Source organism: Lutra lutra, chromosome 17 (genome assembly GCF_902655055.1).
Source record: "Lutra lutra chromosome 17, mLutLut1.2, whole genome shotgun sequence".
In the NCBI taxonomy this organism is placed as follows: domain Eukaryota; kingdom Metazoa; phylum Chordata; class Mammalia; order Carnivora; family Mustelidae; genus Lutra; species Lutra lutra.
This window is the reverse complement of record NC_062294.1, coordinates 36790004-36804411: the sequence shown is the minus strand read 5'-3', so window position 1 is coordinate 36804411 and position 14408 is coordinate 36790004. Positions and strand designations below refer to the sequence as shown.

At 37.5% G+C, this 14408-nt stretch overlaps 1 pseudogene; it reads right to left on the bottom strand.

The window, feature by feature from the left end:
• Positions 1–647: 647 nt before the first annotated feature.
• LOC125088537 (elongation factor 1-alpha 1-like) overlaps positions 648–14408 on the bottom strand; it is a 29149-nt pseudogene continuing 15388 nt past the window's right edge.

The window sequence follows — 14408 nt, the reverse complement described above, 5'->3', positions numbered from 1 at the left end:
GATATCACCCAGTCATAATTATTTCACTTACCTTTTCAGATATTAGTTAGAAGTAGGTCAAATGCCCACCCTTAAACAAATAAGTGATGGAGAAGCTTGTGACCCAGTTCTTAACAATAGTATGTGAGAAATCTGTTAGGTTGCTTTTGAGGAAAGTTACAAAGAAATATGCTTAAAAATCCCTTCTTGCAGCTGAAAAATATTGTCTATGTGTGGTACCTGGAATACCAGCATTTTTGTGTCCTTGATGAGGGAAACCTAAGGAGTAAGCCAATATTCTCTGGATGACATAACAAAGGTTTAAAAAAAAAAAAAAAGCCTGTATTCTTGAAACCATTGTTGAGCCACTGAATTATTCTATAACTGCCCTATTTTTTTATTTTATCATTAACATAACAAGTCCTGTATTGCTTAAACAATTTTTTTTTCTCATAAAACTTCTGTTTTAATGGATCTCAAAATTCTGTGACAGATTTTTGGTCAAGTTGTTTCCATTAAAAAGTGCTGATTTTAAAAACTAATAACTTAAAACTGCCATACACACACACACACACACACACACACACACACACACACACAAAATGTTCCACAAAACATTCTCCTTTCCTTCTGAAGGTTTTACAGTGCATTGTTATCACTAACTAGTCTTTTACTATTAAACTTAAATGGCTAATTGACACAAACAGTTCTGAGACCGTTCTTCCACCACTCATTAAGACTGGGGTGGCAGGTATTGGGGATAATATTCATTTAGCCTTCTTAGCTCTCTGGGCAGACATGGTGACCTTGCCAGCTCCAACTGCCTTCTTGTCCACTGCTTTGATGACACCCACAGCAACTCTCTCTCTCACGTCATGAATAGCAAAATGGCCCAGAGGAGAATAGTCAGAGAAGCTATCAACACATGTAGGCTTGCCAGGAACCATATCAACGATGGCAATATCATCAGATTTCAAGAACTTAGGACCATCTTCCAGCTTTTTTCCAGAACTACAATCTATCTTCTCCTCAGCTCAGCAAACTTGCAAGCAATATAAGCTGTGTGACAATCCAGCACAGGTGCATATCCAGCACTGATTTGGCCTGGATGGTTCAGGATAATCACCTGAGGCATGAAGCCAACTGCTTCCATTGGTGGGTCATTTTTCCTGTCACCAGCCACATTGCCACAACGAACATCTTTAACAGATACGTTCTTGACATTGAAGCCCACATTGTCCCCAGGAAGAGCCTCACTCAAAGCTTCATGGCACATTTCAACAAACTTTACTTCAGTTGTTACACTGACTGAAGCAAAAATGACCAGCATGCCAGGTGCTTAAACCATTTGTAATTGAGATTTCAGTTTCATGTATGATCAGATGAATTAAAAAAATAGTAGTTTAATAAAATTGAACAATTTATGACTACTGGTATTTCAGAAGCTAAGTATTAAACACAAATGTACATCATGAATTTTCAAGAATAAAGCACATCTAGCTTGGGATGATATTAGGTTACTGGGTTTTCTAGGCCAGTGGAAATTATTGTATTGATTTCCCAAGACATCTTAATTTCAGATATATAGATAGATAGATAGATAGATACATATTTTTTAAAACTACAGTATTATTTAAACAGAAATTCTCAATTTTCTTAGAAAGCTTTTTATACTGAAATAATTATAACAAATTATAATTTTTAAATGTTAAAAGTTAAATTCACTTTTTAAAATTCACTTTTAAATGTAAAAAAAACAGTATTTTAATATAAATAACATTCAATCACCAAAAATTTTTAAGTTAAAATAAATGTTGGAGGAGGGTTAAGATGGTGGAGGAGTAGGGTGACCCTAAGCTTGTCTCTCCTTCCTCGAACACAGCTAAATAAATATCAAATCATGCTTAACACCCAATAAATCAATCTGAGGACTGAAAGAATAAAGCTGCATGTCTATAAGCAGAAAAAATGACCACCTCATGGAAGTTGGGAACTGTGGAGAGATCTGGAAAAGAACCATGGGCATTCAGAAGACAAGAACCCAGGACCTCCAAAGAGAGGAGTGAGATAAAAAGAGAGGGAATAAAAGTGAAAACACGTGCAGCAGATTGCACAGGAAAACTCTCCCTCAAAACCATTGACTGGGGAAAAAGAGAGGATTGAAATACCAGCAGAGCACTGATTCTGAAGTTTTGAAGGTTGCACCTGGCAAGCTGAGTGGGTTCCAGTGGGGAAGGAGGGCAGAGACTCAAGAGCAAGAAGAATGGTCTGAGGATTGTGAGTCACATGGAAATTTGAAAGAGTTCCCTTGCTTGGAGTGAGCTTGGTAGAGGTGACATGGGCTCTCCAGGGGCAAAAATCCTGGCAGGTGCCATTGACCTGCCCCCAGGATAGGAACAAAGACACTGGCTGAGAGCAGCAAATGTTGGCACTGGCATTGTGCTGCATAAACCGTAAACTCCAGGCCACTGCATGGTCATGTAATCATTTTCTGGGAAAGGCTGACATGAGCCACAGCTCAGTGAGGCCCTACCCTCAGAGGATCAGTGTGGGTCCACAACACAACACAGAAGTCTCTGAAGTTTGAGGCTTTGAAAAACAGACACACCTGAGATAAAACACAGGACTGCTATCCACCTGGCAGGCAGACAGTTTTTTCACAGACTGGATGAACTGGGTATTTAACAGAACCCTAGAACACAGGATGGGTGATTATTTACTCATCTGTGAGGTATTACTGAGGAGTGGAGGCATGAGCTCCCCACTCCAGAGACAAGAGAGTGGGGCAAAGCCATTTTCACCCTTCACTCACCAGTGCTGACCTAACTCAGTGAGAGTGACAACAGCACCAAGTGGAGACCAGAGTTTGTTACACCAAGCCCCACCCCCACACACACACTCTGCAGGTGCATCTCCACTAGGGCAAGCCCACCTGAGAATCAGAAAAGCAGGCCCAATCTGCAGAATATGAACACAAACCCCTCACTCATACCAAATCTACTGACCATAGAAAGCTGCAAAGTTTCAGCAGCACTGGGGAAAAAAACAAAAAAAAAAAACAAAAAAAACTACCTCCCTTTGTTGGGAGGAGGGACAGAGAGGAAATACAGAAAAGTAATTTCTTATTTTATTATTTTTTTAATTTTAAAAATTTTTCATCTTATTTATTTTTGTTATTTATTTTTTGGATCAAGCTTCTCTTAACAAGTGGACCAAAACACACATAGGATCTACCTTACTTCTTTTTTTATTTTTCATTTTTTAATTTACTTTTTATGATTTACTTTTTAATGTTTACTTCTTAACCTCCAAAATGACATGAATTCACCCCAAAACTAAGAACAGGAAGAAGTCATGCCCAGGGATTTAATCAATATAGATATAAGTAACATGTCTGGACCAGAATTTAAAACAATTATAAGGATAATAGCTGAACTTGAAAAACAACATAGAAGACACAAGAGAATCCCTTACTGTAGAGATAAAAGAACACAAAACTAGTCAGGCCAAATTAAAAGTGCTACAGTTGAGATGCAAAATTGAATGGATGCAATGACAACAAGGATGGACAAAGCAGAAGAGTAAATAAGTGAAGGAGAAGATGAAATTATGGAAAATATAATGAAGCTGCAAAAAAAAAAAAAAAGGTAAAAAGGTATCAGATCACAAATGTGTGCTTAGGGAAATAAATGACTCCTTAAAGTGTAAAACTATTTCTATCCTATTGGTGCCAGAGAAAAAAAGAAAGGGAAAGGAGCAGGTTTAATTGAGCAAATTATAGCTGAAAACTTTCCTAATCTGGGGAAGGAAACACACATTGAAACCCAAAAAACACAGAGAACTCCCATTAAATTCAACAAAAGCCAGCCATCACCAAGACATACTATAACCAAATTCACAAAATACACAGACAAGGAAAGAATCCTGAAAGCAGCAAGGGGGAAAATGTCCTTAACCTGCAAGAGAAGACTACTAAGGTTGGACAAGCTGTGAACAACAGATCTGTCCAGAGAAACATGGCAGACCAGAAGAGAGGAGCAAGATGTATTCAACATGCTGAATGGGAAAAATATGCAGCCAAGAATACTTTTTCCAGCAAGGTTGTTATTCTGAATGGAAGGACAGAGTTTCCCAGACAAACAAAAACTAAAGAAATTCATGACCACTAAGCCAGTCCTGCAAGAAATATGGAAGGGGATTCTGGGTAGGGGAAAAAAGACCAAAAACAACAAAGACTAGGAAGTGATCAGAGAACATCACCAGAAACACCAACATTACAGGCAACACAATGGCACTAAATTCATATCTACCAATAACTAATCTGAATGTTAAATGGACTAAGTGCTCCAATCAAAAGACACAGGGCACCAGAATGGCAGAATGGATTAAAGACAAGAAAAACAAACAAAAAAAAACAAGAACCTTCTATGTGCTGCTTACAAGAGACTCATTTCAGACATAAAGAAACTTGCAGATTGAAAGTGAGGGGATAGAGAACTATCTATCATGTGAATGAATGTGACAAGAAAGCTGGAGTAGCCATGTTTATATCAGACAAACTAGATTTTAACCCACAAATTGTAAAAAAGAAATGAAGAAGGGCATTATGTCATAATTAAGGGGCTTATTCATCAAGAAGACTTTATAATTGTAAATATTTATGCCTCCAACTTGGTAGTGCCTGAATATATAATTCAATTAATAACAAACATAAAGAAACTACAATAGTAGGGGACCTTAACAGCACTTAAAACAGTGGACAGATCATCTAAGCAGAAAATCAACAAGGAAACAATGGCTTTGAATGACACACTGGATGGGTTGGACTTAACAGATGTATTCAGAACATTTCCTCCTAAAACAGCAGGATACACATTCTTTTCGAGTGCACATGACACTGCCTCCAGAACAGATCACATACTGGGTCATAAATCAGCCCTCAACAAGTACAGAAAGATCAAGTTCATTCCATGCATATTTTCAGACCACAATGCTATGCATCTTGAAGTGAACCAAAAGAAAAAATTGGAAAGACCATGAATACATGGAGGCTAAAGAACATCCTACTAAGGAATGAATGGGTTAACCAAGAAATTAAAGAAAAAAACCAGAAAATACATGGAAGCAAATGAAAATGAAAACACGACAGTCCAAAACATATGGGATGCAGCAAAGGCAGTCCTAAGAAGGAAGTATACTGAGTACAGGGGTACCTCAAGAAGCAAGAAAAGTCTCAAACACACAACCTAACCTTACACTTAAAGGAGCTAGAGAAGGAACAGCAAATAAGCTGAAAGCCACCAGAAGAAAGGAAATAATAAAGCACAGAGCAGAAATAAATGATATAGAAACAAATAAACAAAAGAGCACAGTAGAACAGATAGACAAAATTGGAAGAATCACTAAAATTGCTAAAGCCCTAGCCAGACTTATCAAAAAGAAGAGAAAGAACCCAAATACATAAAATCATGAATGAAAGAGGAGAGATCACAACCAACACCACAGAAATACAAACAGTTATAGAGAATATTATGAAAAATTATATGTCAATGAACTGGGAAGTCTGGAAGAAATGAACAAATTCCTAGAGACCTACAAACTACCAAAACTGAAACATGAAGAAATAGAAAATGTGAACAGTTCCACAACCAACAAAGAAATTGAATCAGTAATCAAAAATCTCCAAGTGAACAGAAGTCCTGGACCAGATGGCTTCTCAGAGGAATTCTACCAGGCATTTATTATTATTATTATTATTATTATTATTACTATTATTATTATTATTATTATTTTACATGGGGAAAGATATGTAAGCCTGCTTCTTTTTTTTCATTTAATTTTATTTTTTCAGTGTTCCAAGATTCATTGTTTATATACCACACCCAGTGATTCATGCAATATGTGCCCTCAGACATTTAAAGAAGAGTTAATACTTATTCTTCTCCAACTCTTACAAAAAAATAGAAATGGAAGGAGAACTTCCAAACTCATTCTATGTGGCCAGCACCACTACTTTGATTCAAAAATGAGACAAAAACCCCCTAAAAAGAAGAATTACAGGCTAATATCCTTGATCAACATGGATGTAAAACTTCCCAACAAGACACTAGCAAATCAAATCCAACAATACATTACAAGAGTTCCTCATCAGGATCAAGTGGAATTTATTCGTGGGCTGCAGGGGTGTTTCACTATTTGCAAATCAATCAGTGGGATACACCACATTAATAAAAGAAAGGATAAGAAACATACAATCCTCTCACTAGACACAGAAAAAGCATTTGAAACTAATGAGGTACTATATGGTGGTTAACCAAATATAAATTAAAAAAAAAAAAGAAATTACAGGAGAAACTCCATGTGATATCAATAAATTCAGAAAAAGAAAAAAAAGAAAAAGCATCTGACAAAATATATCATCCATTCTTGATTTAAAAAAAAAAAGGCCTCAACAAAGTAGGGATAGATGGAAAATACCTCGACATCATATGCAAATATCCTCTTCAGTGGGGGGACACTGAGAACCTTTCCCCAATGGTCAGGAACAAGACAGGGACATCCACTCTCACCATCACTATTTAACAATACTGGAAGTCTTAACCTCAGCAACCAAACAAAGAAAAAATAAAAGGCATCCAAGTCAGCAAGAAAGAAGACAAATTTTCACTATTTCACAAGATACTCTATGTAGAAAACTCACACAGCTCCACCAGAAAATTGCTAGAATAAGAGAATTCAGCAGTCACAGGATATAAAATCAATGTGCAGAAATCTGTTGCATTTCTATACACTAATAATGCAGCAGAAAAAGAAATCAAGGAATTGGTCCTATCTGTAATTGCATCAAAAACCATAAGATAGATACCTAGGAATAGAACTAATGAAAGAGGTGAAAAATCTGTACTCTAAAAACTATGAAAGAATCTGAAGAGGACATAAGGAAATTAATAGACATTTCATGTTCATGGATTAGAAGAACAAATATTGTTAAAATATCTATACTACCCAAAGCAATCTACACATTTAATGCAATCCCTATCATAAGAACACCAGCATTTTTCACAGATCTAGAACAAACCATCCTAAAATTTGTATGGAACCAGAAAAGGCCCTAAATAGCTGAAAACAATCCTGAAAAAGGAAAAACAAACCTGGAGGTATCTCAATTCCAGATTTGACGCTATATTATGAAGCTGTAGTTGTTAAGATAGTATTGTGCTGTCACATAAACAGACATACAGATTATTGGAAAACAGGAGAAAACCTACAAATGGACTCACAACTATATGGTCAAGTACTCTTCCACAAAGCAGGAAAGAATATTCACTGGGAAAAGTCTCCTCAACAAATGGTGGTGGGAAAACTGACAGCCACATGCAGAAGATTGAAACTGGACCACTTTCTTATACCACACAGAAAAATTACCTCAAAATTGATGAAAGACCTAAATGTGAACCAGAAGTCTATCAAAATCCTAGAGGAGAACAAAGGCAGCAACCTCTTTGACCTTCATAGCAATGAAGGTCATGCTATGACCTGTCATAGCAACTTTTTACAAACACATCACTGGAAACAAGGGAAAGAAAAGCAAAAACGAACTATGGGGACTTCATCAAGGTAAAAAGCATTTGCACCCTTGAGAAGAACAAAGGCATTAACCTCTTTGACTTCAGCCACAGCAATTTCTTCCTAGATACATTGCCAAAGGCAAGGGAAGCAAGGGCAAAAAGGAACTAATGGACCTTCATCAAGATCAAAAGCTTTTGCATAGCAACGGAAACAGTCAACAAAACCAAAAGACAACTGACAGAATGGGAGAAGATATTTGCAAATGGCATATCAAATAAAAGGCTAGTATCCAAAATCTATAAAGAACTTATCAAACTCAATTCCTGAGGAACAAATAATCAAGAAGTAGACAGAAGACATGAACAGACATTTCTGCAAAGAAAATATCCAAACGGCTAACAGACACATGAAAAAATGTTCAATATCACTCAACATCAGGGAAATACAAATCAAAACCACAGTGATATAACACTATAACACTTCACACCAGTCAGAATGGCTAAAATTAACCAGCCAGGAAATAACAGGTGTTGGTGAGGATGTGGAGAAAGGTGAGCCCTCTTACACTGTTGGTGGGAATGCAAAGCTGCTGCAGCCACTCTGGAAAACAGTATGGAGGTTCCTCAAAAAATTGAAAATAGAGCTACCCTATGACCCAGGAATTGCACTTCTTGGTATTTACCCTAAAAAAATAAATGTTTTGATCTGAAGGGCATGTGCACTCAAATGTTTATAGCAGTAATGTCCACAATATCCAAACTATGGAAAGAGCCTAGAATTCCATTAACAGATGAATGGATGAAGAAGATGTAGTGTGTATGTATGTATATATATGTGAGTGTCTGTGTGTGTGTGTGTGTGTGTGTATAATGCAGCCGTCAAAAAAATGAAATCTTGCCATTTGCAATCATGTGGATGGAACTAGAGGCTATTATGATAAATGAAATAAGTCAATTAGAGAAAAAATTATCATATGATCCCACAGATATGAGGAATTTGAGAAACAAGACAGAGGATCATAGGGGAAGGGAGGGAAAAATGAAACAAGATGAAACCAGAGAGGGAGACAAACCATAAGACACTCTTAATCTCAGGAAACCAACTGGGTTGCTGGAGGCGAGGGAGGTGATAGGGATGGGGTGGTGGGGTGATGGACATTGGGAAGGGTATGTGCTATGATGAGTGCTGTCAATTGTGTAAGACTGAGGAATCACAGACCTGTACTCCTGAAACAAATAATACATTATATGTTAATTTTTAAAAAGAGAGAAAAAAATTGTATTTTAAAATACAAATTCTGACTTCAGGAAGAAAAAAAGCTTTTGCACAATATAGGAACCAATCAACAAAACTAAAAGGCAGCCTATGGAATGGAAAAGATATTTGCAAATAACATATCTGATAAATGATTAGTATCCAAAATCTATAAAGAACTTATCAAAATCAACACCTACAAAAGAAATGATCCAGTTAAGAAATGGGCAGACGACATGAATAGACACTTTTCCAAAGAAGACAACCAGATGGTAACAGACACATGAAAAGATGCTCAACAAATCAAAACCACGATGAGATACCACCTCAGAGCTGTCAGAGTGCCTCAAATTAACAACAAAGAAATAACAGATGTTAGTAAGGGGATCCCTTTTAAACTGCTGATGGGATGCAAACTGGTACAGCCACTCTGGAGAACAGTACAGAGGTCCCTCAGAAAGTTAAAAATAAAATTATCCTATGATCCAGCAACTATACTACTAGTTATTTACACAAAAGATACAAAATACAGATTTGAAGGGACACAGACACCCCAATGTTTATAGCAACATTATCAACAATAGCCAAACAATGGAGAGATTCCAAATGTCCATTAACTAATAAATAGGAAAAGAACAAGTGGTAGATATATATATGTGTGTGTGTGTGTGTGTATTAATATATATATATGGCTAACTATATATATAGTTAGAAAGAATGAAAACTTGTCATTTGCAATGATGTGGATGGAACTAAGAGTGCATTGCGTTAAGCAAAATAATTCAGTCAGAGAAAGACAAATACCATATGATTTCACTCATGTTCAATTTAAGAAACAAACATGAACATATGGGAAGAGGAAAAATAGAAAGGGAAACAAACCATAAGAGATTCAACAATGGAAAACAAACAGAGTTGATGGAGGGAGGTAGGTGGGTAATGGGTTAGAAGGATGATGGGTATTAAAGAGGGCACTTATTGTGATGAACACTGGCTATTGGATATAAGCGAAGAATCACTGAATTCTACTCCAGAAGCCAATAGTGCACTGTATGTTAACTAACTAAAATTTAAATTTAAAAAATTTTAAAAAATAAATGGCAACATAAATAGCCATGAGTTGGACTAAGAAGGTAATTTGAGTAAAGTTCTAGATCTTCCGAACTGCTATTAAAATAGGGGAAGGAATTTAAAATGGGCAAAAATGTACATTGAAGCCAAAATAAAGGAGGATGCCATTCATATTCTTAATACCTCAAGGAATTTCTGGAGTTGGATTAAAAGAAGATATGCTAGAATCCATCCTTTACTGATAAAGATGTCCAGCATTATAACAATAAGGAAAAGAGACTCTGACCAAGTCCCATTAACAGTCCTAACTTAGGTGAGAGCTATCATTGAAGAATAGACATGTTAGAGTATGTTATCCAATTCAAAGTATGATTTTTATAGCAACAACCAGCAAACTTTTTTGTAAACATGGTAGGTTTTACTGGTCACACAGTCTCTGCTGCAATGACTCACCTCTGCCACTGTAGCATGAAAGCAGCCATAGTTGACATGCAAATGAATGTGTATAGCTGTGTTCCAATAAAATTCTATTAATGGGGGGAAAGGAAACAAAACAGATGAGCATATGGGAGGGAGGGAAATAAACCATAGGAGACTCTTAATGATAGAGAACAAACTGAGGGGAGTAGGAGGGAGATGGGTGGGGGATGGGCTAGATGGGTGATGGGGATCAAGGAGAGCACTTGTTATGATGTTATGATGAGCACCAGGTGTTGTATGTAAGTGATAAATCACTGAACTCGACTCCTGAAACCAATATTGCACTACATGTTAACTAAGTCAAATTTAAATAAAAATTAATAAAATAAAATAACCATCAAGCCTGTCACATCCTCAGCCAAGAGCCAGGATCATTATTGTTGTCATAAACCTTGAACCAAAGTTGTTGCAGAAGCTGAGCATGCAGCAGTAGATAATGTTCAGGTCACTGGTTTTGGCTCTGTCATTACTATCTGGGTGTCCTTAATGTTTCTGAGTCCAGACCCTCATTTGCAAATTGAGGGTGTCATTAGTATTGACTCCCTACAGGTGCAGAGTAGAGAAAATAAGAGAATGCATGGGAAGATGTATAGTGCTTAGCAGTGCCTGGCACATAGTGAAGATGCACCCATGGTAAATGTCACTCTTTCTTAACCATCTTTCCACTCTCTCTGTTAAGCCTTCCTTTCCACCTCTAATAAACTTGCTTCCTCCCTTCAAAGAGGGCTAAGAGCTAAATTGTCAATAAGAGCTTACATCATGCCCCAACACTGAGGCTGCTGGGGTAGCAGTCCGTCTCAGAGTTCTGAACCCAAGAGGGAAGGTAAAGGATATTTTCACTTCCTGCAGTGGACATCCACTGGTTTGGGTGATCCAGCCTTGTTACAGCACTTCAGTTTTCTTTTTGGGGAACACCTCTCCCCATGTGAATGGACTCTCCTCCCCTCTCACATCCAGAGATGAACATGTGATCCAAACAAAGCCAAGTCACACCAAATGCAACTAAGTGCAGGGGCAAATGCAACGAAGTGCAGTGCTCCCAAGAAGCACTCCCTTTACTGTAATTGGAGATTGCAGAGGTCACCATGTGCGGAGAAGCTTCCCTTGAAGGAAGCACAGGAGAGGGAAACAACCAATCAGGTCAGAGCCCTCGAGTTTTCAATTACCTTTGCAATCAAATTCCTTCTCATGCTTTCTCTTAAATTTTTATAGTAATTTAAGACATTTTGAAAGAGCTTCCTGTCACCTGAAACTTAGAGTCTGAGTAACAAAACTTCCAAATAAATAGAATATAAATTTCAGTTAGTAACAAAACATTACAAAATCACCCTTTATTTTGTGAAGCTATCTTCTATGTATTGTCTCATTTCATCCTTGGGCAGTACATCAGGGGTTTAGAGCCTTTATTTTACAGGTGAAGGACCTGAGGTCCAGAAGGCTAAGTGAGTTATGCAAGATCCCTTGGTGTTGGCTAAAGAGCCAGCCACGCTTTAGGGTTATGTGTACCAGGTAATTCTCACCTCTGTAATTTCTACAAAGCATCACCTTCAAGATTTACAAGGTCAAGATGAATTTATTCCTTATCAGTAACACCACTCAGAGCACCATTTTTCTATTATGGCAACTGAATTGAGATAAAGCATAGGTGAAATCTTCACAAGCAGCTTCTTTTCTAACATATCGCTCTCACAACCATGTGCTGTGCAGTGCTTCACTCACTGATTTCTTGAATTCACTGGGAGAATAAGAGGATTAGTAAGAGATTAGTTTAGAGATCTTGAATTTCTGTAGAAGAAACAAAACAAATCAAAACACAGTCATTCATTCTTTAAGTTCCTAAAGATCCCATATCTGGGGAGGGAGAGGAACATCAGGATCTGGCCAATGTTTTGTTTCACTATCCTTCTTGGCTTCAACTTGCAATTGAAAAGGTTTTACAAATTTTGGGTGATTGCTAAATGTGCTTTGAACTCTACAGTTCAAAACTAGTCTTCAGGGAATTATTCTTACTAGGTTTCCAGGGGTATGGGCTTCAGCAACTCTAGAAATGAGGAAGAAGTTTCATGGATAATGTGGATGATGTTTGTTGTCACTAGACAACACTGTACTAGTTAGGATGGTCTAGGTCTTGCTGTAATAACAAACTTAATATCTCAGGCCTTAACACAACAAACCTTTATTTATTGATTGATTTTATTAAGCTCCAGGACAGTTTGGTTTTGCCAAGGTCTCTGCTCATAATCTTCACTGTTAAACCCAGGCTGACCAGGAGGTGATTTTTAAATGTGCTTCCACAGTCACTGCAGCAAGGGAGAAAGAATGTAATGAATTGTGCACTGACTCTTAAAATTTCCACTTAGAAATGATACGTATCACTTCCACAGACATATCATTGGTTAGTAAGGCACATGGCTATGCCCAGCTTCAAAAGAGACAGGGAAGTTGACCTACTGTTTCTGGAAAGAGAAAAGAGGAACACACACACACAGTTTTAACATCTAGTGATACCCCACCGCCAAACAACTCTACAAAGTTGGAGAATCAGAGATAATTCTTTCCATTTTAGATGGAGAAACTAACAGAAAGGCTATATATAACAGGAAGAGGGCATAGGTAATAGTGTCTTTGCTCTAAATCCACTTTTCTTTTCAGTATGTCATGAACCCTTTATCATCAAAAACTGGGATTTCCAGCCATCAGTCAATTATAGGCAAGCTAGCTAAGGGAGATGAAAATGAATTTTAAATATATCATTTTAGTTTACAGAAAAACAAAGCTGTGTGGGATAAAAGGAGCAGTGCTTGAAAAGAACTAGATCATTTCACAATGTATGTAAATCACATTCTTATGCTTTACGCCTTAATATTTACAGTGCTAGATTTCAATTATACCTCAATAAAACTGAAAATAAGAAAGAAAAAAAGGAAAACCACTGTACTAGATGACATCTGTGTTTCTCAGAAAGCAAAATAGAATGACCTGTTGAGATTCTGAGGGAGAAGGAGTTACCTTGACATACAACCCTCTCACCAGGTCAACTCAGAATAGCTTTGCCTTAGCAGTTTCTAGGTTAAAGGTTTTATTTAACTTTCTTTTTTTTTTTTTTTTTTTTTAAGATTTCAGGAGCACCTGGGTGGGTCAGTTGGTAAAGTGATTGCCTTCTGCTCAGGTCATGATCCTGGGGTCCTGGGATAGAGTCCTGAACTGGGGTCCCTGCTCAATGGGGACCCTGCTTCTCCCTTTGCTCCCAATCTTGTGCCCTCGTGCTCTCTGTCTCAAATAAATAAATAAAATCTAATAAATAAATAAATAAATAATAAATTATTTAGGGTGCCTGGATGGCTCAGTTGGTTAAACACCTGTCTTCAGCCCAGGTCATGATCCCAGAGTACTGGGATCAAGTCCCACATTGGGCTCCCTGCTGAGCAGGAGTCTGCTTCTCCTTCTCCCTCTCTCCCTCCCCCTGCTTGTTTTCTCTTTGTCTATCTCTCTCTCAAATAAATAAATAAAATATTTTAAATAAGTAAATATTTTATTTATTTGAGAGGGAGACAGCATGAGTAGGACAGAGGGGCAGAGAGAGAAGCAGACTCCCTGCTGAGCAGGGAACCTGATGTGGGGCCCAATCCCAGGACCTTGAGATCATGACCTGAGCCAAAGGCAGATGTTTTAAGCAACTGAGCCATCCAAGAGCCCCTCTAGGTTGAGTTTTAGCACAAGATTCACTGGAAGAAAATTTTCTTCAACTTAATTATACTTTAAAATTAAAACTACTGATTCCAGTCTGAGTACTTCATTATGCAGATGGAAAGAATGAGGCTCAAGGAAATGAGACTCCCCAAAGTGAGATGGTGGCAGAGTGGGGGCTAATCCTTAACTTGCACAAGTCTGGAGGGAGAGTCAGGATCCCACTCCCCAGCTGTGCCACCACAGGCAAGACACTTAAATTCTCTGAACCTGTTTTCTCATTTGCAAAAGGAGCATATAAATGTCTGTCCTGTCAAATGTAACTAGAAAGTAAACATAGAGAAAAAATTAAGTAATAAGACTTTAAA